The sequence below is a fragment of the Oncorhynchus gorbuscha genome, unplaced genomic scaffold (assembly GCF_021184085.1).
Source record: "Oncorhynchus gorbuscha isolate QuinsamMale2020 ecotype Even-year unplaced genomic scaffold, OgorEven_v1.0 Un_scaffold_857, whole genome shotgun sequence".
NCBI lineage: Eukaryota > Metazoa > Chordata > Actinopteri > Salmoniformes > Salmonidae > Oncorhynchus > Oncorhynchus gorbuscha.
Genome location: NW_025745846.1, coordinates 185,630 through 207,500, shown reverse-complemented (window position 1 = coordinate 207,500; position 21,871 = coordinate 185,630). Strand labels below are relative to the sequence as shown.

Sequence of the window (21,871 nt, the reverse complement as noted above, 5' to 3'; positions counted from 1 at the left end):
CTAGAACCTTACTAGGGATGAGAGGATCAACACAACCTTACTAGTTTAACCTTACTAGAAATTTATCAGGGAAGAACAACAACAACCTAGAGACCTAGGTAGCTCCTCACCCAAGCCTCTCCAGGTTCTCCTTTACCCAAATCCAGATAGCAGATGTTCTGAAAGAGCTGCAAAACCTGGACCCGTTTTCAAATCAGCTGGGCTTGAAAATCTGGACCCGCTATTTCTGAAACTATCTGCCGCCATTGTCGCAACCCCTATTACCAGCCTGTTCAACCTCTCTTTCATATCGTCTGAGATCCCCAAGGATTGGAAAGCTGCCGCAGTCATCCCCTGACACCCTGGACCCAAACTGTTACAGACCTATATCCATCCTGCCCTGCCTATCTAAGGTCTTCGTTTATTCCAAGTCAACAAACAGGTCACTGACCATCTCGAATCACACCGTACCTTCTCCGCTGTGCAATCTGGTTTCCGAGCCGGTCACGGGTGCACCTCAGCCACACTCAAGGTACTAAACGATATCATAACCTCCATCGATAAAAGACAGTACTGTGCAGCCGTCTTCATCGACCTGCCAAGGCTTTCGACTCTGTCAATCACCATATTCTTATCGGCAGACTCAACAGCCTCGGTTTTCGGATGACTGCCTTGCCTGGTTCACCAATTACTTTGCAGACAGAGTTCAGTGTGTCAAATCGGAGGGCATGCTGTCCGGTCCTCTGGCAGTCTCTATGGGGGTGCCACAGGGTTCAATTCTCAGGCCGACTCTATTCTCTGTATATATCAATGATGTTGCTCTTGCTGCGGGCGATTCCCTGATCCACCTCTACGCAGACGACACCATTCTATATAGACTGTGGCCTGTCATTGGACACTGTGCTATCTAACCTCCAAACGAGCTTCAATGCCATACAGCACTCCTTCCGTGGCCTCCAACTGCTCTTAAACGCGAGTAAAACCAAATGCATGCTTTTCAACCGATCACTGCCTGCACCCGCATGCCCGACTAGCATCACCACCCTGGATGGTTCCGACCTTGAATATGTGGACATCTATAAGTACCTAGGTGTCTGGCTAGACTGCAAACTCTCCTTCTAGAACCTTTCTAGAACATCCACCAGGCAAAGTAGGACACGCAGAACTAGAATGAGGTGATATCTATAATGGTTGACCTAAACAGAATTGACCTCATCTCTTCAAACAGCTCAACTTTTAAAGGAACAGGAACTCCAGTAGTGTTTCTAGTCTGACGGAGACTGTGTCCTGTGACCTTACACAAACCCGGAACCTCCAGTAGTGTTTCTAGTCTGACGGAGACTGTGTCCTGTGACCTTACACAAACCCGGAACCTCCAGTAGTGTTTCTAGTCTGACGGAGACTGTGTCCTGTGACCTTACACAATACCGGAATCTCCAGTAGTGTTTCTAGTCTGACGGAGACTGTGTCCTGTGACCTTACACAATACCGGAATCTCCAGTAGTGTTTCTAGTCTGACGGAGACTGTGTCCTGTGACCTTACACAATACCGGAATCTCCAGTAGTGTTTCTAGTCTGACGGAGACTGTGTCCTGTGACCTTACACAAACCCGGAATCTCCAGTAGTGTTTCTAGTCTGACGGAGACTGTGTCCTGTGACCTTACACAATACCGGAATCTCCAGTAGTGTTTCTAGTCTGAAGGAGACTGTGTCCTGTGACCTTACACAATACCGGAATCTCCAGTAGTGTTTCTAGTCTGACGGAGACTGTGTCCTGTGACCTTACACAATACCGGAATCTCCAGTAGTGTTTCTAGTCTGACGGAGACTGTGTCCTGTGACCTTACACAATACCGGAATCTCCAGTAGTGTTTCTATTCTGACGGAGACTGTGTCCTGTGACCTTACACAATACCGGAATCTCCAGTAGTGTTTCTAGTCTGACGGAGACTGTGTCCTGTGACCTTACACAATACCGGAATCTCCAGTAGTGTTTCTAGTCTGACGGAGACTGTGTCCTGTGACCTTACACAATACCGGAATCTCCAGTAGTGTTTCTAGTCTGATGGAGACTGTGTCCTGTGACCTTATTTAAACTTCTATGAGCACCTAAATGACACAGCTTCCAACCACTAGCGGTGTCTGGGGTGTGACCTTATGACCTCTAGCGGTGTCTGGGGTGTGACCTTATGACCTCTAGCGGTGTCTGGGGTGTGATGCTTCCTTCTGGTACAGGACAGGAAAGAGGAGAGGAATGTTTTCATTTAGGGAAACCCATTTATGGGGGGGGGGGGGGGTATTAGGGGCTCAGACAGGGTCAGATTTGTCTCCTCAGACAGGGTCAGATTAGAGTCTCCTCTCTCATCTTCTTTTACAGATTGAAGACCTCTTCCTCCCTCCTCTTGTCATCATCCCCTCCCCCCCTCCTCCTCCTCTTCTCCACCTCCTCTTCCTTATCCCTTCCTCTCCTTCTCCTCCTCTTCCCCTCCTCCCCTTCCCCTCCTCCCCCTCTTCTCCTCCTCCTCCCCTTCTCCTCCTCCTCTTCTCCGCCTCCTCTTCCTTATCCCTTCCTCTCCTTCTCCTCCTCTTCCCCTCCTCCCCTTCCCCTCCTCCTCCTCTCCTTCTCCCTGTCTTCCATTCCTCCTCTTGTCATGCTCCCCTTCCCCTCCTCCCCTTCCCCACCTCCTCTTTCCCCTCCTCCTCTTGGTCCTCCCCTCCTCCTCTTTGTTCTCCCCTCCTCCTCTTCATCTCCTCCTCTTCCTCCCCTCCACCTCTTTCATCTCCTCTTCCACCCCTCCACCTCTTTCATCCCCTCTTCCTCCCCTCCTCCTCCTCTTTCCTCCTCCTTCTCTTCCCCTCCTCTTACCTCCTCCTCCTCTTCCCCAGCTCCTCTTTCCTCCTCCTCATTCTCTTCCCCCCCTCCTCTTTCCTCTTCCTCATTCTCTTCCCCTCCTCCTTCCTCCTCCTCCTTCTCTTCCCCTCCTCCTCCTTCCTCCTCCTCATTCTCTTCCCCTCCTCCTCTTTCCTCCTCCTCCTTCTCTTCCCCTCCTCCTCTTTCCTCCTCCTCGTCCTCTTCCCCAGCTCCTCCTTCCTCCTCCTCTTCCCCTCCTCCTCTTTCCTCCTCCTTCTCTTCCCCTCCTCCTCTTTCCTCTTCCTCATTCTCTTCCCCTCCTCCTTCCTCCTCCTCCTTCTCTTCCCCTCCTCCTCCTTCCTCCTCCTCATTCTCTTCCCCTCCTCCTCTTTCCTCCTCCTCCTTCTCTTCCCCTCCTCCTCTTTCCTCCTCCTCGTCCTCTTCCCCAGCTCCTCCTTCCTCCTCCTCTTCCCCTCCTCCTCTTTCCTCCTCCTTCTCTTCCCCTCCTCCTCTTTCCTCCTCCACGGCCTCTTCCCCAGCTCCTCCTCCCTCCTCCTCCTCCTCTTCCCCGCCTCCTCTTTCCTCCTCCTTCTCTTCCCCTCCTCCTCTTTCTTCCTCCTCCTCCCCTTCCCCTTCCCCAGCTCCTCTTTCCTCCTCCTCCTTCTCTTCCCCAGCTCCTCCTTCCACCTCCTCCTCCTCCTCCTCCTCTTCCCCTCCTCCTCTTTCCTCCCCTCCTCCTCCTCCCCTTCCCCTCATCCTTTTTCCTCCTCCTCCTCCCCTTCCCCAGCTCCTCTTTCCTCCTCCTCCTCCTCCCCTTCCCCTCCTCCTCTTTCCTCCCCTCCTCCTCCTCCCCTTCCCCTCATCCTTTTTCCTCCTCCTCCTCCTCTTCCCCAGCTCCTCTTTCCTCATCCTCCTCCTCCACTTCCCCTCCTCCTTTTTCCTCCTCCTCCTCCTCCTCCTCTTCCCCTCCTCCTCTTTCCTCCCCTCCTCTTTCCTCCCCTCCTCCTCCTCCTCTTCCCCAGCTCCTCTTTCCTCCTCCTCCTCCTCTTCCCCAGCTCCTCTTTCCTCCTCCTCCTCCTCTTCCCCTCTCCTCTTTCCTCCCCTCCTCTGCCCTGCATCATGTGTTTTCCATCTGCTCTCCCTTGCCCCCCTTTCTCTTCCTCCCTCTCTGCCCTTTTCTCTGTTTGTCTCTCTCTGCCCTTTTCTCTGTCCACTGAACACATTTTTTCCGCAGAAATTCTATCCGACCTTTGTGGTCGGTCCCAGTTTAGAAACTGTGTGTGTGTGAGGGGGGAGGGGTTAGAACAGCATAAGTCAGCAATTACTTTGAGAAAACTAAACGAGGGAGGAGAGGAGAAAAGAGCTCTGTAGACAGAGAGAGATGGAGGAAGTTGAAAAGGGAGAGACGATGTTGCTCTTGCTGCTGGTGATTCTCTGATCCACCTCTACGCAAACGACACCATTCTGTATACACCTGGTCCCTCTTTGGATACTGTGTTTACTAACCTCCAGATGAGCTTCAATGCCTTACAACACTCCTTCCGTGGCCTTCAACTGCTTTTAAATGCTAGTAAAACTAAATACATGCTCTTCAAACGATCGCTGCCCACACCTGCCCGCCCGACTAGCATCACTACTCTGGACGGTTCTGACCTAGAATATGTGGACATCTATAAGTACCTAGGTGTCTGGCTAGACTGTAAACTCTCCTTCCAGACTCACATTAAGCACCTCCAATCCAAAATTAAATCTAGAAACGAGCTTCCTATTTCGCAATAAAGCCTCCTTCACTCACGCTGCCAAACATACCCTCGTAAAACGGACTATTGTAGTGGAAATTTCCTGTATTTACCAAATCATGACAGCAAACCACACACAAGTCAGAGTTATCATAAAGTCCATCTTTAATTATATGAGCTCTATCACAACCCTGTGACTCTCAGATCAATTCAGTGTCTATCAATGAATTCTCTGAGAGTCCCTCACACATTGTTACTGAGATCCTTTATAGCAAAGACACATATCCAGACAGCATATGCATAATTTATCATTCAGCTTTGTCTCCTAAACTATGTTCTTTTCTCAAACTCAGAACCATAAACCAATCCTCCATATCAACAGGCATATATCAAATCCATCCTATATTGACAAGATCAGAGACACACTGACTGGCACACAGACATTGTGGAGCCAAGAGATACACGCTTGACCTCTCCCCCTCTCTCCGGCCCAAGCAACTTAGTCTTGACATAGAACAGATACTGCAACCCCACCACAGTATTATACAAACACATTCTGATGAGAAGTAACTTACAAACATATGATGAATATAAAACATCTTACCTATGTTACCAACCAATTCTGATTATTCCCCAACATTATCCTACCTATCCTTGACTTCGGTGATGTCATTTACAAAATAACCTCCAACACTCCCCTCAACAAATTGGATGCAGTCTATCACAGTGCCATCCGTCACCAAAGCCCCATATACTACCCACTGCCGCAACCTCTATGCTCTAGTCGGCTGGCCCTCGCTTCTTACTCGTGTGAGGGGAAAGTTTCTCTCAAAAAAAGTATTTAGTCATCCACCAATTGTGCAAGTTCTCCCACTTAAAAAGGTGGGAGAGGCCTGTAATTTTCATCATAGGTACACTTCAATTATGATAGACAAAATGAGTAAAAGAAATCCAGAAAATCACATTGTACGATTTTTAATGAATTTATTTGCAAATGATGGTGGAAAATAAATATTTGGTCAATAACAAAAGTTTATCTCAGTAATATACCCTTTGTTGGCAATGACAGAGGTCAAACATTTTCTGTAAGTCTTCACAAGGTTTTCACACACTGTTGCTGGTATTTTGGCCCATTCCTCCATGCAGATCTCCTCTAGAGCAGTGATGTTTTGGGGCTGTTGCTGGGCAACACGGACTTTCAACTCCCTCCAAAGATTTTCTATGGGTTTGAGATCTGGAGACTGGCTAGGCCACTCCAGGACCTTGAAATGCTTTTTACGAAGCCACTCCTTCGTTGCCCGGGCGGGGTGGTTGGGATCAGTGTCATCCTGAAAGACCCAGCCACGTTTCATCTCCAATGCCCTTGCTGATGGAAGGAGGTTTTCACTCAAAATCTCACGATACATGGCCCCATCCATTCTTTCCTTTACACGGATCAGTCGTCCTGGTCCCTTTGCAGAAAAACAGCCCCAAAGCATGATGTTTCCACCCCCATGCTTCACAGTAGGTATGGTGTTCTTTGGATGCAACTCAGCATTCTTTGTCCTCCAAACACGACGAGTTGAGTTTTAACCACAAAGTTCTATTTTGGTTTCATCTGACCATATGACATTCTCCCAATCTTCTTCTGGATCATCCAAATGCTCTCTAGCAAACTTCAGACCGGCCTGGACATGTACTGGCTTAAGCAGGGGGACACGTCTGGCACTGCAGGATTTGAGTCCCTGGCGGCGTAGTGTGTTACTGATGGTAGGCTTTGTTACTTTGGTCCCAGCTATCTGCAGGTCATTTATTAGGTCCCCCTGTGTGGTACTGGGATTTTTGCTCACCGTTCTTGTGATCATTTTGACCCCACGGGGTGAGATCTTGCGTGGAGCCCCAGATCGAGAGAGATTATCAATGGTCTTGTATGTCTTCCATTTCCTAATAATTGCTCCCACAGTTGATTTCTTCAAACCAAGCTGCTTACCTATTGCAGATTCAGTCTTCCCAGCCTGGTGCAGGTCTACAATTTTGTTTCTGGTGTCCTTTGACAGCTCTTTGGTCTTGGCCATAGTGGAGTTTGGAGTGTGACTATTTGAGGTTGTGGACAGGTGTCTTTTATACTGATAACAAGTTCAAACAGGTGCTATAAATACAGGTAATGAGTGGAGGACAAAGGAGCCTCTTAAAGAAGTTACAGGTCTGTGAGAGCCAGAAATCGTGCTTGTTTGTAGGTGACCAAATACTTATTTTCCACCATAATTTGCAAATAAATACATGTAAAATCCTACAATGTGATTTTATGGAATTCTTTCCCTACTTTTGTCTGTCATAGTTGAAGTGAACCTGTGAGGAAAATTACAGGCCTCTCTCATCTTTTTAAGTGGGAGAACTTGCTCAATTGGTGGCTGACTAAATACTTTTTTGCCCCACTGTATATGAATATGAATATATGCCATTTAGCAGACGCTTTTATCCAAAGCGACTTACAGTCATGTGTGCATACATTCTTCGTATGGGTGGTCCCGGGGATCGAACCCACTACCCTGGCGTTACAAGCGCCATGCTCTACCAACTGAGCTATAGAAGGACGTCACATATATGTTGGGCATTAGTGAGTGATCTACTAGACTGGTACTGTATATAATATATTTTGGTTATTAGTGAGTGATCTACTAGACTGGTACTGTATATAATATATGTTGGGTATCAGTGATCTACTAGTATAGACTGGTACTGTATATATAATATATGTTGGGTATTAGTGATCTACTAGACGGGTACTGTATATAATATATGTTGGGTATTAGTGATCTGCTAGTATAGACTGGTACAGTATATATAATATATGTTGGGTAATAGTGATCTACTAGTATAGACTGGTACTGTATATAATATATGTTGGGTAATAGTGATCTACTAGTATAGACTGGTACTGTTTATAATATATGTTGGGTATTAGTGATCTACTAGACTGGTACTGTATATCTAATATATGTTGGGTATTAGTGATCTACTAGTATAGACTGGTACTGTATATAATATATGTTGGGTATTAGTGATCTACTAGTATAGACTGGTACTGTATATAATATATGTTGGGTATTAGTGATCTACTAGTATAGACTGGTACTGTATATCTAATATATGTTGGGTATTAGTGATCTACTAGTATAGACTGGTACTGTATATCTAATATATGTTGGGTATTAGTGATCTACTAGTATAGACTGGTACTGTATATAATATATGTTGGGTAATAGTGATCTACTAGTATAGACTGGTACTGTATATAATATATGTTGGGTATTAGTGATCTACTAGTATAGACTGGTACTGTATATATAATATATGTTGGTATTAGTGATCTACTAGTATAGACTGGTACTGTATATAATATATGTTGGTATTAGTGATCTACTAGTATAGACTGGTACTGTATATATAATATATGTTGGTATTAGTGATCTACTAGTATAGACTGGTACTGTATATAATATATGTTGGGTATTAGTGATCTACTAGTATAGACTGGTACTGTATATAATATATGTTGGGTATTAGTGATCTACTAGACTGGTACTGTATATATAATATATGTTGGGTATTAGTGATCTACTAGTATAGACTGGTACTGTATATAATATATGTTGGGTATTAGTGAGTGATCTACTAGTATAGACTGGTACTGTATATCTAATATATGTTGGGTATTAGTGATCTACTAGTATAGACTGGTACTGTATATAATATATGTTGGGTATTAGTGATCTACTAGACTGGTAATGTATATAATATATATTGGGTAATAGTGAGTGATCTACTAGACTGGTACTGTATATATAATATATGTTGGGTATTAGTGAGTGATCTACTAGTATAGACTGGTACTGTATATATAATATATGTTGGGTATTAGTGATCTACTAGACTGGTACTGTATATATAATATATGTTGGGTTTTAGTGAGTGATCTACTAGTATAGACTGGTACTGTATATATAATATATGTTGGGTATTAGTGATCTACTAGTATAGACTGGTACTGTATATATAATATATGTCGGGTATTAGTGAGTGATCTACTAGACTGGTACTGTATATATAATATATGTTGGGTATTAGTGAGTGATCTACTAGACTGGTACTGTATATATAATATATGTTGGGTATTAGTGATCTACTAGTATAGACTGGTACTGTATATATAATATATGTTGGGTATTAGTGATCTACTAGACTGGTACTGTATATATAATATATGTTGGGTATTAGTGATCTACTAGTATAGACTGGTACTATATATATAATATATGTTGGGTATTAGTGATCTACTAGTATAGACTGGTACTGTATATATATAATATATGTTGTGTATTAGTGATCTACTAGTATAGACTGGTACTGTATATATAATATATGTTGGGTATTAGTGATCTACTAGTATAGACTGGTACTGTATATAATATATGTTGGGTATTAGTGATCTACTAGTATAGACTGGTACTGTATATCTAATATATGGTGGGTATTAGTGATCTACTGGACTGGTACTGTATATATAATATATGGTGGGTATTAGTGATCTACTAGTATAGACTGGTACTGTATATAATATATGTTGGGTATTAGTGATCTACTAGTATAGACTGGTACTGTATATATAATATATGGTGGGTATTAGTGATCTACTAGTATAGACTGGTACTGTATATCTAATATATGTTGGGTATTAGTGATCTACTAGACTGGTACTGTATATAATATATGTTGGGTATTAGTGATCTACTAGTATAGACTGGTACTGTATATCTAATATATGTTGGGTATTAGTGATCTACTAGTATAGACTGGTACTGTATATCTAATATATGTTGGGTATTAGTGATTACTAGTATAGACTGGTACTGTATATCTAATATATGTTGGGTATTAGTGAGTGATCGACTAGTATAGACTGGTACTGTATATCTAATATATGTTGGGTATTAGTGAGGGATCGACTAGTATAGACTGGTACTGTATATCTAATATATGTTGGGTATTAGTGATCTACTAGACTGGTACTGTATATAATATATGTTGGGTATTAGTGATCTACTAGTATAGACTGGGTATTAGTGATCTACTAGTATAGCCTACGGAGCTGTGAGGGGAACGGCACCTCAGTACCTCCAGGCTCTGATCAGGCCCTACACCCAAACAAGGGCACTGCGTTCATCCACCTCTGGCCTGCTCGCCTCCCTACCACTGAGGAAGTACAGCTCCCGCTCAGCCCAGTCAAAACTGTTCGCTGCCCTGGCCCCCCAATGGTGGAACAAACTCCCTCACGACGCCAGGACAGCGGAGTCAATCACCACCTTCCGGAGACACCTGAAACCCCACCTCTTTAAGGAATACCTAGGATAGGATAAGTAATCCCTCTCACCCCCCCCTTTAAGATTTAGATGCACTATTGTAAGTGACTGTTCCACTGGATGTCATAAGGTGAATGCACCAATTTGTAAGTCGCTCTGGATAAGAGCGTCTGCTAAATGACTTAAATGTAAATGTAAATGTGACTGGTACTGTATATCTAATATATGTTGGGTATTAGTGAGTGATCTACTAGTATAGACTGGTACTGTATATATAATATATGTTGGGTATTAGTGATCTACTAGTATAGACTGGTACTGTATATATAATATATGTTGGGTATTAGTGATCTACTAGACTGGTACTGTATATAATATATGTTGGGTATTAGTGATCTACTAGACTGGTACTGTATATATAATATATGTTGGGTATTAGTGATCTACTAGACTGGTACTGTATATAATATATGTTGGGTATTAGTGATCTACTAGTATAGACTGGTACTGTATATCTAATATATGTTGGGTATTAGTGAGTGATCTACTAGACTGGTACTGTATATAATATATGTTGGGTATTAGTGATCTACTAGACTGGTACTGTATATATAATATATGTTGGGTATTAGTGATCTACTAGACTGGTACTGTATATAATATATGTTGGGTATTAGTGATCTACTAGACTGGTACTGTATATATAATATATGTTGGGTATTAGTGAGTGATCTACTAGACTGGTACTGTATATAATATATGTTTGGTATTAGTGATCTAATAGACTGGTACTGTATATAATATATGTTGGGTATTAGTGATCTACTAGACTGGTACTGTATATAATATATGTTGGGTATTAGTGATCTACTAGTATAGACTTGTACTGTATATCTAATATATGTTGGGTATTGGTGAGTGATCTACTAGACTGGTACTGTATATCTAATATATGTTGGGTATTAGTGATCTACTAGACTGGTACTGTATATATAATATATGTTGGGTATTAGTGATCTACTAGACTGGTACTGTATATAATATATGTTGGGTATTAGTGATCTACTAGACTGGTACTGTATATATAATATATGTTGGGTATTAGTGAGTGATCTACTAGACTGGTACTGTATATATAATATATGTTGGGTATTAGTGATCTACTAGTATAGACTGGTACTGTATATAATATATGTTTGGTATTAGTGATCTAATAGACTGGTACTGTATATAATATATGTTGGGTATTAGTGATCTACTAGACTGGTACTGTATATAATATATGTTGGGTATTAGTGAGTGATCTACTAGTATAGACTGGTACTGTATATATAATATATGTTGGGTATTAGTGAGTGATCTACTAGTATAGACTGGTACTGTATATAATATATGTTGGGTATTAGTGAGTGATCTACTAGTATAGACTGGTACTGTATATAATATATGTTGGGTATTAGTGAGTGATCTACTAGTATAGACTGGTACTGTATATTTAATATATGTTGGGTATTAGTGAATGATCTACTAGTATAGACTGGTACTGTATATATAATATATGTTGGGTATTAGTGAGGGATCGACTAGTATAGACTAGTACTGTATATATAATATATTTTAGGTATTAGTGAGTGATCTACTAGTATAGACTGGTACTGTATATAATATATACTGGTTATTAGTGAGTGATCTACTAGACTGGTACTGTATATATAATATATGTTGGGTATTAGTGATCTACTAGTATAGACTGGTACTGTATATATAATATATGTTGGGTATTAGTGAGTGATCTACTAGACTGGTACTGTATATAATATATGTTGGGTATTAGTGATCTACATTTACATTTACATTTAAGTCATTTAGCAGACGCTCTTATCCAGAGCGACTTACAAATTGGTGCATTCACCTTATGACATCCAGTGGGACAGTCACTTAACAATAGTGCATCTAAAACTTAGGGGGGTGGGGTGAGAGGGATTACTTAACCTATCCTAGGTATTCCTTAAAGAGGTGGGGTTTCAGGTGTCTCCGGAAGGTGGTGATTGACTCCGCTGTCCTGGCGTCGTGAGTGAGTTTGTTCCACCATTGGGGGGCCAGGGCAGCGAACAGTTTTGACTGGGCTGAGCGGGAGCTGTACTTCCTCAGTGGTAGGGAGGCGAGCAGGCCAGAGGTGGATGAACGCAGTGCCCTTGTTTGGGTGTAGGGCCTGATCAGAGCCTGGAGGTACTGAGTGCCGTTCCCCTCACAGCTCCGTAGGCAAGCACCATGGTCTTGTAGCGGATGCGAGCTTCAACTGGAAGCCAGTGGAGAGAACGGAGGAGCAGGGTGACGTGAGAGAACTTGGGAAGGTTGAACACCAGACGGGCTGCGGCGTTCTGGATGAGTTGAAGGGTTTAATGGCACAGGCAGGGAGCCCAGCCAACAGCGAGTTGCAGTAATCCAGACGGGAGATGACAAGTGCCTGGATTAGGACCTGCGCCGCTTCCTGTGTGAGGCAGGGTCGTACTCTGCGGATGTTGTAGAGCATGAACCTACAGGAACGGGCCACCGCCTTGATGTTAGTTGAGAACGACAGGGTGTTGTCCAGGATCACGCCAAGGTTCTTGGCGCTCTGGGAGGAGGACACAATGGAGTTGTCAACCGTGATGGCGAGATCATGGAACGGGCAGTCCTTCCCCGGGAGGAAGAGCAGCTCCGTCTTGCCGAGGTTCAGCTTGAGGTGGTGATCCGTCATCCACACTGATATGTCTGCCAGACATGCAGAGATGCGATTCGCCACCTGGTCATCAGAAGGGGGAAAGGAGAAGATTAATTGTGTGTCGTCTGCATAGCAATGATAAGAGAGACCATGTGAGGTTATGACAGAGCCAAGTGACTTGGTGTATAGCGAGAATAGGAGAGGGCCAAGAACAGAGCCCTGGGGGACACCAGTGGTGAGAGCGCGTGGTGAGGAGACAGATTCTCGCCACGCCACCTGGTAGGAGCGACCTGTCAGGTAGGACGCAATCCAAGCGTGGGCCGCGCCGGAGATGCCCAACTCGGAGAGGGTGGAGAGGAGGATCTGATGGTTCACAGTATCGAAGGCAGCCGATAGATCTAGAAGGATGAGAGCAGAGGAGAGAGAGTTAGCTTTAGCAGTGCGGAGCGCCTCCGTGATACAGAGGAGAGTAGTCTCAGTTGAATGACTAGTCTTGAAACCTGACTGATTTGGATCAAGAAGGTCATTCAGAGAGAGATAGCGGGAGAGCTGGCCAAGGACGGCACGTTCAAGAGTTTTGGAGAGAAAAGAAAGAAGGGATACTGGTCTGTAATTGTTGACATCGGAGGGATCGAGTGTAGGTTTTTTCAGAAGGGGTGCAACTCTCGCTCTCTTGAAGACGGAAGGGACGTAGCCAACGGTCAGGGATGAGTTGATGAGCGAGGTGAGGTAAGGGAGAAGGTCTCCGGAAATGGTCTGGAGAAGAGAGGAGGGGATAGGGTCAAGCGGGCAGGTTGTTGGGCGGCCGGCCGTCACAAGACGCGAGATTTCATCTGGAGAGAGGGGAGAAAGAGGTCAGAGCACAGGGTAGGGCAGTGTGAGCAGAACCAGCGGTGTCGTTTGACTTAGCAAACGAGGATCGGATGTCGTCGACCTTCTTTTCAAAATGGTTGACGAAGTCATCTGCAGAGAGGGAGGAGGGGGGAGGGGGCGGAGGATTCAGGAGGGAGGAGAAGGTGGCAAAGAGCTTCCTAGGGTTAGAGGCAGATGCTTGGAATTTAGCGTGGTAGAAAGTGGCTTTAGCAGCAGAGACAGAGGAGGAAAATGTAGAGAGGAGGGAGTGAAAGGATGCCAGGTCCGCAGGGAGGCGAGTTTTCCTCCATTTCCGCTCGGCTGCCCGGAGCCCTGTTCTGTGAGCTCGCAATGAGTCATCGAGCCACGGAGCGGGAGGGGAGGACCGAGCCGGCCTGGAGGATAGGGGACATAGAGAGTCAAGGGATGAAGAGAGGGAGGAGAGGAGGGTTGAGGAGGCAGAATCAGGAGATAGGTGGGAGAAGGTTTGAGCGGAGGGAAGAGATGATAGGATGGAAGAGGAGAGAGTAGTGGGGGAGAGAGAGCGAAGGTTGGGACGGCGCGATACCATCCGAGTAGGGGCAGTGTGGGAGGTGTTGGATGAGAGCGAGAGGGAAAAGGATACAAGGCAGTGGTCGGAGACTTGGAGGGGAGTTGCAATGAGGTTAGTGGAAGAACAGCATCTAGTAAAGATGAGGTCGAGCGTATTGCCTGCCTTGTGAGTAGGGGGAAGGTGAGAGGGTGAGGTCAAAAGAGGAGAGGAGTGGAAAGAAGGAGGCAGAGAGGAAAGAGTCAAAGGTAGACGTGGGGAGGTTAAAGTCGCCCAGAACTGTGAGAGGTGAGCCGTCCTCAGGAAAGGAGCTTATCAAGGCATCAAGCTCATTGATGAACTCTCCGAGGGAACCTGGAGGGCGATAAATGATAAGGATGTTAAGCTTGAAAGGGCTAGTAACTGTGACAGCATGGAATTCAAAGGAGGCGATAGACAGATGGGTAAGGGAGAAAGAGAGAATGACCACTTGGGAGAGATGAGGATCCCGGTGCCACCACCCCGCTGACCAGACGCTCTCGGGGTGTGCGAGAACACGTGGGCGGACGAAGAGAGAGCAGTAGGAGTAGCAGTGTTGTCTGTGGTGATCCATGTTTCCGTCAGTGCCAAGAAGTCGAGGGACTGGAGGGAGGCATAGGCTGAGATGAACTCTGCCTTGTTGACCGCAGATTGGCAGTTCCAGAGGCTACCGGAGACCTGGAACTCCACGTGGGTCGTGCGCGCTGGGACCACCAGAGTAGGGTGGCCGCGGCCACGCGGTGAGGAGCGTTTGTATGGTCTGGGCAGAGAGGAGAGAACAGGGATAAACAGACACATAGTTGACAGGCTACAGAAGAGGCTACGCTAATGCAAAGGAGATTGGAATGACAAGTGGACTACACGTCTCGAATGTTCAGAAAGTTAAGCTACGTAGCAAGAATCTTATTGACTAAAAATGATTAAAATGATACAGTACTGCTGAAGTAGGCCAGCTGGCAGTGGGTGCGTTGTTGACACTACACTAATCAATCAAGTCGTTCCGTTGAGTGTAATAGTTTCTGCAGTGTTGCTATTCGGGGGCTAGCAGGCTAGCTAGCAGTGTTGTTTACGTTACGTTGCGTTAAAAGAACGACAATAGATGGCTAGCGAACCTAGAAAATCGCTCTAGACTACACAATTATCTTTGATACAAAGACGGCTATGTAGCTAGCTAAGTAGCTAGCTACGATCAAACAAATCAAACCGTTGTACTGTAATGAAATGAAGTGAAAATGTGATACTACCTGTGAATGCGACCGGGTAGTTGAGTTCTATACAGAAGACGTTGGCTAGCGTTGGCTAGCTGTTGGCTAGCTAGCAGAGTCACCTACGTTGGTAGAGCATGGCGCTTGTAACGCCAGGGTAGTGGGTTCGATTCCCGGGACCACCCATACATAGAATGTATGCACACATGACTGTAAGTCGCTTTGGATAAAAGCGTCTGCTAAATGGCATATATTATTATTATTATTATTAAATAGCTGGCTAGCTAACCTCGGTAAATTAAGATCTACTAGACTGGTACTGTATATCTAATATATGTTGGGTATTAGTGATCTACTAGACTGGTACTGTATATAATATATGTTTGGTATTAGTGATCTAATAGACTGGTACTGTATGTAATATATGTTGGGTATTAGTGATCTACTAGACTGGTACTGTATATAATATATGTTGGGTATCAGTGAGTGATCTACTAGTATAGACTGGTACTGTATATATAATATATGTTGGGTATTAGTGAGTGATCTACTAGTATAGACTGGTACTGTATATAATATATGTTGGGTATTAGTGATCTACTAGTATAGACTGGTACTATATATATAATATATGTTGGGTATTAGTGATCTACTAGTATAGACTGGTACTGTATATATAATATATGTTGTGTATTAGTGATCTACTAGTATAGACTGGTACTGTATATATAATATATGTTGGGTATTAGTGATCTACTAGTATAGACTGGTACTGTATATAATATATGTTGGGTATTAGTGATCTACTAGTATAGACTGGTACTGTATATCTAATATATGGTGGGTATTAGTGATCTACTGGACTGGTACTGTATATATAATATATGGTGGGTATTAGTGATCTACTAGTATAGACTGGTACTGTATATAATATATGTTGGGTATTAGTGATCTACTAGTATAGACTGGTACTGTATATATAATATATGTTGGGTATTAGTGATCTACTAGACTGGTACTGTATATAATATATGTTGGGTATTAGTGATCTACTAGTATAGACTGGTACTGTATATCTAATATATGTTGGGTATTAGTGAGTGATCGACTAGTATAGACTGGTACTGTATATCTAATATATGTTGGGTATTAGTGATGGATCGACTAGTATAGACTGGTACTGTATATCTAATATATGTTGGGTATTAGTGATCTACTAGACTGGTACTGTATATAATATATGTTGGGTATTAGTGATCTACTAGTATAGACTGGGTATTAGTGATCTACTAGTATAGCCTACGGAGCTGTGAGGGGAACGGCACCTTAGTACCTCCAGGCTCTGATCAGGCCCTACACCCAAACAAGGGCACTGCGTTCATCCACCTCTGGCCTGCTCGCCTCCCTACCACTGAGGAAGTACAGCTCCCGCTCAGCCCAGTCAAAACTGTTCGCTGCTCTGGCCCCCCAATGGTGGAACAAACTCCCTCACGACGCCAGGACAGCGGAGTCAATCACCACCTTCCGGAGACACCTGAAACCCCACCTCTTTAAGGAATACCTAGGATAGGATAAGTAATCCCTCTCACCCCCCCTTTAAGATTTAGATGCACTATTGTAAGTGACTGTTCCACTGGATGTCATAAGGTGAATGCACCAATTTGTAAGTCGCTCTGGATAAGAGCGTCTGCTAAATGACTTAAATGTAAATGTAAATGTGACTGGTACTGTATATCTAATATATGTTGGGTATTAGTGAGTGATCTACTAGTATAGACTGGTACTGTATATATAATATATGTTGGGTATTAGTGATCTACTAGACTGGTACTGTATATAATATATGTTGGGTATTAGTGATCTACTAGTATAGACTGGTACTGTATATCTAATATATGTTGGGTATTAGTGAGTGATCTACTAGACTGGTACTGTATATAATATATGTTGGGTATTAGTGATCTACTAGTATAGACTGGTACTGTATATCTAATATATGTTGGGTATTAGTGAGTGATCTACTAGACTGGTACTGTATATAATATATGTTGGGTATTAGTGATCTACTAGACTGGTACTGTATATATAATATATGTTGGGTATTAGTGATCTACTAGACTGGTACTGTATATAATATATGTTGGGTATTAGTGATCTACTAGACTGGTACTGTATATATAATATATGTTGGGTATTAGTGAGTGATCTACTAGACTGGTACTGTATATAATATATGTTTGGTATTAGTGAGTGATCTACTAGTATAGACTGGTACTGTATATATAATATATGTTGGGTATTAGTGAGTGATCTACTAGTATAGACTGGTACTGTATATAATATATGTTGGGTATTAGTGAGTGATCTACTAGTATAGACTGGTACTGTATATAATATATGTTGGGTATTAGTGAGTGATCTACTAGTATAGACTGGTACTGTATATTTAATATATGTTGAGTATTAGTGAATGATCTACTAGTATAGACTGGTACTGTATATATAATATATGTTGGGTATTAGTGAGGGATCGACTAGTATAGACTTGTACTGTATATATAATATATGTTGGGTATTAGTGATCTACTAGTATAGACTGGTACTGTATATATAATATATGTTGGGTATTAGTGATCTACTAGACTGGTACTGTATATAATATATGTTGGGTATTAGTGATCTACTAGTATAGACTGGTACTGTATATCTAATATATGTTGGGTATTAGTGAGTGATCTACTAGACTGGTACTGTATATAATATATGTTGGGTATTAGTGATCTACTAGACTGGTACTGTATATATAATATATGTTGGGTATTAGTGATCTACTAGACTGGTACTGTATATAATATATGTTGGGTATTAGTGATCTACTAGACTGGTACTGTATATATAATATATGTTGGGTATTAGTGAGTGATCTACTAGACTGGTACTGTATATAATATATGTTTGGTATTAGTGATCTAATAGACTGGTACTGTATATAATATATGTTGGGTATTAGTGATCTACTAGACTGGTACTGTATATAATATATGTTGGGTATTAGTGATCTACTAGTATAGACTGGTACTGTATATCTAATATATGTTGGGTATTGGTGAGTGATCTACTAGACTGGTACTGTATATCTAATATATGTTGGGTATTAGTGATCTACTAGACTGGTACTGTATATATAATATATGTTGGGTATTAGTGATCTACTAGACTGGTACTGTATATAATATATGTTGGGTATTAGTGATCTACTAGACTGGTACTGTATATATAATATATGTTGCGTATTAGTGAGTGATCTACTAGACGGGTACTGTACATAATATATGTTTGGTATTAGTGATCTACTAGACTGGTACTGTATATTTAATATATGTTGGGTATTAGTGAATGATCTACTAGTATAGACTGGTACTGTATATATAATATATGTTGGGTATTAGTGAGTGATCTACTAGTATAGACTGGTACTGTATATATAATATATGTTGGGTATTAGTGAGTGATCTACTAGTATAGACTGGTACTGTATATATAATATATGTTGGGTATTAGTGAGTGATCTACTAGTATAGACTGGTACTGTATATAATATATGTTGGGTATTAGTGAGTGATCTACTAGTATAGACTGGTACTGTATATATAATATATGTTGGGTATTAGTGATCTACTAGTATAGACTGGTACTGTATATCTAATATATGTTTGGTATTAGTGATCTACTAGTATAGACTGGTACTGTATATCTAATATATGTTGGGTATTAGTGATCTACTAGTATAGACTGGTACTGTATATAATATATGTTGGGTATTAGTAAATGATCTACTAGTATAGACTGGTACTGTATATATAATATATGTTGGGTATTAGTGATCTACTAGACTGGTACTGTATATAATATATGTTGGGTATTAGTAAATGATCTACTAGTATAGACTGGTACTGTATATATAATATATGTTGGGTATTAGTGATCTACTAGACTGGTACTGTATATAATATATGTTGGGTATTAGTGAGTGATCTACTTTTATAGACTGGTACTGTATATATAATATATGTTGGGTATTAGTGGTCCTTCTGTAGCTCAGTTGGTAGAGCATGGCGCTTGTAATGCCAGGGTAGTGGGTTCGATCCCCGGGACCACCCATACGTAGAATGTATGCACACATGACTGTACGTCGCTTTGGATAAAAGCGTCTGCTAAATGGCATTTTTTTTTTTTTTTTTTTTTTTTACTAGTATAGACTGGTACTGTATATATAATATATGTTGGGTATTAGTGAGTGATCTACTAGTATAGACTGGTACTGTATATAATATATGTTGGGTATTAGTGAGTGATCTACTAGACTGGTACTGTATATATAATATATGTTGGGTATTAGTGATCTACTAGACTGGTACTGTATATCTAATATATGTTGGGTATTAGTGAGTGATAAACTAGACTGGTACTGTATAAAATATATGTTGGGTATTAGTGAGAGATCGACTAGTATAGACTGGTACTGTATATATAATATATGTTGGGTATTAGTGATCTACTATTATAGACTGGTACTGTATATAATATATGTTGGGTATTAGTGATCTACTAGACTGGTACTGTATATAATATATGTTGGGTATTAGTGATCTACTAGACTGGTACTGTATATAATATATGTTGGGTATTAGTGATCTACTAGTATAGACTGGTACTGTATATAATATATGTTGGGTATTAGTGAGTGATCTACTAGTATAGACTGGTACTGTATATAATATATGTTGGGTATTAGTGAGTGATCTACTAGTATAGACTGGTACTGTATATAATATATGTTGGGTATTAGTGATCTACTAGACTGGTACTGTATATAATATATGTTGGGTGTTAGTGAGTGATCTACTAGACTGGTACTGTATATAATATATGTTTGGTATTAGTGATCTAATAGACTGGTACTGTATATATAATATATGTTGGGTGTTAGTGAGTGATCTACTAGACTGGTACTGTATATAATATATGTTTGGTATTAGTGATCTAATAGACTGGTACTGTATATATAATATATGTTGGGTATTAGTGATCTACTAGTATAGACTGGTACTTTATATCTAATATATGTTGGGTATTAGTGATCTACTAGTATAGACTGGTACTGTATATCTAATATATGTTGGGTATTAGTGAGGGATCGACTAGTATAGACTGGTACTGTATATATAATATATGTTGGGTATTTGTGATCTACTAGTATATACTGGTACTGTATATAATATATGTTGGGTATTAGTGAGTGATCGACTAGTATAGACTGGTACTGTATATATAATATATGTTGACTGGTACTGTATATATAGACTGGTACTGTATATATAATATATGTTGGGTATTAGTGAGTGATCGACTAGTATAGACGGCATGTTGATTGAAACTCAAACCTAAATAATTCCTAGTTTCACAAAACATTGTTCACAATTAACCCTGTATGATCTCTGTGACCCCTACCCCTGACCCCAGGCATGGACCTTTCGGCCAATCAGGACGAGGAGGGTGACCAGGAAGTGTTCCAGGTGGAGATGAGTCGTGAGACAGGAAACAGGAAGTGTGCGTTCCGCACTGCTGCAGGGAAGTACTGGACCCTCACCTCCACCGGAGGACTGCAGTGTACCGCCTCCACTAAGTAATACACTACACACACTATACACTACACACACTATACACTATACACACTACACACACTACACACTACACACTATACACACTATACACACTATACACACACTACACACTATACACACTATACACTACACCCACTATACACACTACACACTACACACACTATACACACTATACACTACACACACTATACACACTATACACACTACACACTACACACACTATACACACTATACACACTACACACTATACACACTTTACACACTATACACTATACACACACTGTACACTATACACACTATACACTATATACACTATACACACACTACACACACTATACACACTATACACACTATACACTATACACACTATACACACTACACACACTACACACACTACACACTACACACACTACACACTACACACACTACACACTATACACTATACAAACTATACACACTACACACTACACACACTATACACTACACACACTACACACACTACACACACTATACACACTATACACACACTATACACTATACACACTATACACACTATACACTCTACACACTATACACACTACACACTATACACACTATACACACTACACACTATACACACTACACACTACACACACTATACACAATACACACTACACACTACACACTATACACACTACACACTACACACTATACACTATACACACTACACACACTACACACACTATACACACTATACAGACACTATACACTCTACACACTATACACACTACACACTATACACACTATACACACTATACACACTACACACACTACACACTACACACTACACTACACACTACACACACTATACACACTACACACACTACACACTACACACACTATACACTACACACACTACACACTACACTACACACTACACACACTATACACACTATACACACTACACACA

General features: G+C 41.7%; 1 pseudogene; it reads left to right on the top strand.

Moving 5' to 3' along the window:
- Nucleotides 1-21,871, top strand: part of LOC124020573 — a 40,660-nt pseudogene that overhangs the window by 14,097 nt on the left and 4,692 nt on the right.